Source organism: Melospiza melodia, chromosome 12 (assembly GCF_035770615.1).
Source record: "Melospiza melodia melodia isolate bMelMel2 chromosome 12, bMelMel2.pri, whole genome shotgun sequence".
NCBI lineage: Eukaryota > Metazoa > Chordata > Aves > Passeriformes > Passerellidae > Melospiza > Melospiza melodia.
In genome coordinates, this window is record NC_086205.1 from 15,924,414 (window position 1) to 15,929,631 (window position 5,218).

Consider the following 5,218-nt stretch of genomic DNA (forward strand, 5'->3'; position numbering starts at 1 on the left):
TTCACAGTTAGACTGGAGAAGAGAGTTTTTCCAATATTAATTATTACTGACAGCACAATACACTCTCCATCAAATTTTAATTACAATTATTAGGGTCAACTAGAAATAGAGACCAGCTCAAACACCAATTTCTGTGTCTCTTCTGGTTCCAAAGTATAAATGTGGGTTTATGAATACATACTGTATTTAAGTTTACCACAATGGGAAGTCTTGTTTGTCGTTTTGAGAAATGACTTTTCAAAAATTACTAATTACACATTAGTCCACACCCATCTTCAGAGGTGACTAATGCAAACATCTTGCTTTTCCATAACTGCAGCCTTTCCCAGAAACTGATAATTTTATGATCAGTTAAAAATCAAATGGGATCATTCTTTTGACCTACAAGAGCCTTGCATCATTAACATGTCTAGAGGAAGTGCCTAAACTATCTTTTCCTGCTGCACAACAGAAGAACCACATAAAAACCAGTCTCCAATCTCATAAGTTCGATTCTCTACTTCAGTATTTAATATGTTCCTTTCAAATTTTAATCCCATTCTACTCTGAACATAGTTTTTACGTAAAGGTTGCTTCAACTGAGCTGGATTTACTCAAAGGAAGGGTAAATGAAGGGCTACAATGTGTTCCCCACTAACAGCATCACCTATTGAGAACAAATCACATATCCCATCCCAACGTACTTCACTGTCATCATCACTGCTTCCAGCTCTAAGGAATTTAAACATGATTCCTTTCTCAGGAGTAATTTGTTGGTTCAAATTCTGCTTTCATAAAACCTGACACATTAATTAAAATATTTGTTTGGCACTGTGTGGTGATCCGAGCTGAATCTCAATCAGACAGGACTGCCAGTGCTAGAAATGGGAGCCAAACTTCACAGACTTTGCATCATGACCACACTCAGTGTTCACTGAATTTCATAAAAATAATCTTCTGAATGGCACGATCTGTGTAATATTATATTTAATGGCATGCATAATTTTAGAAAACACATTTTAAATGTGCCATTTTGCTGCCATTTCACAGAAAGAACATGGCCATGATCATGCAGCAGGGGTGAAGATTCACAGGCCAGATTTAAGTGGCAAACACAAGTTAATTGGTATCTGTTTCTGGAATAAAACACAACTATTAAAAACTAAAGCATATAAGTCTGAGGGAAAAGGGCTGATTTTCAAAACCACAGCAATATGTTTGATGAATAAAGGACCTCAAATACCTGCCTGCTTGTAAGTGGTTGACTTTTACTCCAGCCTGACATTTCTTGGAGGTATTGAAAAGATGGCTCTTCTTGGCTCTCCCTGCTCCAGCCAGGTGAAAGGCATCATGAGCAGAGGAAAATGTTCTTTATCAAGAAAACCTTTCATTCCCTTAAAAAACAGCAGGGTTTTGACAGAAGTACAACAGAGAAATGAGCACGGTAAAGTCCAAACCCTCAAACCCAACCCACCTGTTGTTAAATAACATGTTGTTAATGATCACGCACAATCAAGTCTACATATAAAAATAAGTACATAATTGCCCTGTTTATAAACTTCGGAAAATTACGTCACAGACTTTTCATTCAGTTCAGCTTCCTACACAGTAGAAGCCAAACAGAAAGTCTACTATTTATCAAAATCAAACCAGTTAAACTTTAAAGTGTTATGGAAATGCTGAGATTTGAAACATTGGCTTCCTTAGAATCTTCATATTTTCCAGCCTCTCCTTTTGCTGTGTGCTATGATGATTATGAGGGATTCAATTAAGCATAGCAGCTGAGGAAGACTAGAAGTTAAAGCATATAGCTTCCTGGAAAGAGATTAAATACCTTAATTGCTCACAGACCTCATCAGAAAAAAATAATAATGTAAATTTCCATCACACTGGAGAGGCAGACCTTGTGGATATTAGCACCACTGCTGCTCCAAAGTCTGAAATGCCTTTGCTCACTTGTCCCAAACAGCATTTCACCCTCCCCTGCTCTCTTCTCCTCTCACACACACAGATTACTCTGCTGGCCCAGACAGAACTCACACAGCAAGTGGATGACAACAGTAATACTTTCCTGTTCCTACAGCAGAAGCTAACATTTTTCCTGCAGCTAAAAAAGGTTTGAGAGAAGAATTAAAATGTGTCTTTTTTCAAAGTTTTCTTTCCTCAATGCTTCCCAGTAACTTTCATTTTACAGACCTGTTTGAGGGGAACACACAAAGAAAACACAGTTCATCATAGAAAAAGTGGATAAAAATTTCTAAACCACAGATGCATTGGCCTGGGATCAATTCTAGGTCCCTTTTCTCAGAAAAAGTTTAGGGATATATAAACAGGATAGAACTGAAATACTCCTTATGGTAGCAGGAGAGTATTTTGACAAGAAGTGTTTTTAAAAAATAACTTTTGTAAGTTGTCTTCAGGAAAATCATCAGCTTTACTCACACCAGATTGCTACCAGGACATATCCAGGTTTCCAGTAATTCTACATCTGAATTATTCATTTGCTTCTAAGCAAATGCACAGATATATTCTATGTGCAACAGTCCAGTCTATTTCCTGAAAGAATCAACAGTGGGAAAATGCATCAGAAATGAACATAAAAGGGTACAATGAAGAGAACCAGAATGCCACAATTCTCACAACCTGTGGTACTTTCCTCAAGCCTGGCTCTTGAGATGCAGAAGCAGGGGGATATATGTAAGAAGCAGTTTTCAACAAAGAAAATAACTTTGTTCTTCTTGTTTCAACAAAAAGAAATAAAATATCTTAAAAATGTAAAAGAAAACAACAGCTAAAATGTTCAGATGTGGATCATTCCAAACATTTTACTAAAGTATAAAGACTTTTAAAGGCAATGTAATTTTGAGTTCCCAATAAAGAATTTGTTTTAAACTATTTATTCTCACTAGACCACTAGTGACTTTAATAAATATTGCTATTAGAAGAGCTATTTATTTGATTTTATAGCAATCAAATTTCCCAGTCCAGTCACCTTCCTAATGACAGCTCTTTGCTCTAACACAAGCAATAGAATGAAACCTGCTCCCTGAAACCCTTTCCACATTACAGACACCTCAATCAATTCTGGTGGGAAGAAGCCTCTTTATTTACAGCAGCTCGATGAAAACAGAATTCTAGTCATCAATTCTATTATTCACTGGATGTTCCTGTAAATTACATTTCTATAGTGAGTACATGTTGCAGTGCTCATCATGTTACAATTCTGTTATTGGGATTCCAGACACAAATCCACTGGAAGTGAAGAGATTTTCCCAAAATTACATTAAATTACATCTCTCTCTTACATATCCCAGAGATGGACTGAACTCAGCAGAGAGATGCAGACCCAAATTCAATTCCACATGCACCTTTTCAGAAAGAACCCAATTGAAAAAAATGTTACTGCGGTGTTTTTCATTTTATTCTGGTTAAAAATACAGTTATCATCTACTTTCTTCATCCTTTCCTGAAGAGAAGAGATGATGGAATGCATTAAAGGGCACAACTGCTCCTAGGCAGCGATTCACACATCCAGAGGCATTGTAAGCAGCCAGCATTGGGATTTGGTTACAGCTCCTTCAGCTCTGTGAGAACTGAAAGCCTGCAAATGTCACCTCATGGAGGTGTCCTGCCCAGCAGCTCCACCCAGCAGGTTCTGCCATAGAACAAACTGAGGCAGAGGTGGGCAACAGCTGCCAAGTCCATTGTCACTCAGCAGAGTTTGGGAATCAGGCACACGTGTACAAAAATTGGTTTGGATAGGAAAAATACGTCTCATATGTCAAGAGCTCTGTGTAATAAAACCAACAACATAAATGGGGATAGCACAGCCCAGTGCTGTAGCCAGCTTTAGGTGTTGTACAGGCTGAACAGCACTTACAGCAAGTGGTTTTTAGTCCCTGTCATGATAAACCTGTGAACATGCACATGGTTCATCAGCAAAGTTCTCAGCACCATCTCCTTAGAGAGGAAGCCAATTACAAACTCCCCAAGTGGCAGGAGGGCAGCATGCTGCCAACACAGACTGCTTCAGTCCTGGCTGCTGTTCTGATGAAAATGCAGATTCTTTTTCTTGTCACGACATAAATAAGATCAGGGTAAAAGATTATGTCACAGGTCAATTAGTGCTTCCATGTGACACACTCGTGGCCCATCAGACACAGCTGGGACAATTGAATTTGTGCAATGCGCTGCAGTTCATTTCTATCTGAACCTCTGATTAAGCTAACAGATTTTCAGAAACAAATTATAACCAGACAAGACCTTACTGATTGTGCATGTGCAGATATTGAAAAACTAGTTGTTATCACTGCAGAATCCAAATGTTTCCTCTTGATTTGCCTCTCCTACCACTATGACCAAATAGACTGTAATTATTCTTAGCCACAATAAAGTTATACTGCCAACCCTTGGAGGGTGTTGCCATCCTAGATCACATCTTTCTTAAGAGGTCCTTCAAAAGCACACTAGGTGTATAAAAAGATTAGGAAGCAATCCACAGTTGTGCAGTTCCCATTGGAATCTTTAGCTCTGTCCATAACTGAGGTGTGATAGCCCTAATATGAAAAATAACTTCTGAAATCTTGTTCTTGATGGGCACAACAGCGTCACAAATTCTGCCTGAAAAGTTGTTCCCTGTCCTGTTTAGCAGAATGAGAGAGACACAAATTAGCAAAATCCCTTCTTTAAATGATGGTATCAGTGACATGAAAAGCCCTCCTAGAACATGTATTCCGAGGGGGTTGCCTCTGTTTCTGCTCCCCTCCACTCCCAGAGAATAAAGTTTGCCAGATTTATCACGGCAAGTACACATTTAACGCCATTAGTGACGATCAGAACGCTTCAGTTGTGCTCACTGGCGGTGCGGGGGAGTCCAGAGAACCGGGCAATGTTTGTGCACCACTCTCGAGCCTTCCCCCGACAGCTGGAGGCAAGGGCGAGCAAGGGGCCCCTCAGAGCATCCCTCGCCCCATCCCCGCATCCGCAACTCCCCGCGCTGGCCCTGCCCCGTCCCGCCCGGCCCTCCGGCTGCCGGGGAAGGAGGGAAGTGGGAGGGAGCGGGGTCAGCGGGATCCGTCCCGGGAGATGGGTGGGGAGAGGCAGGGGCGAGCCGGGCTGTGCCGCAACGCCCCTCGCTATAAACGGAGCGGCCGCGCTCGGAGCCGGAGGAGCGGAGCGGCCGGCGAGGAGCGCCCGGGGCTCAGCCCAGCCCAGCCCAGCCCAGCCCGGCCCGACCCGA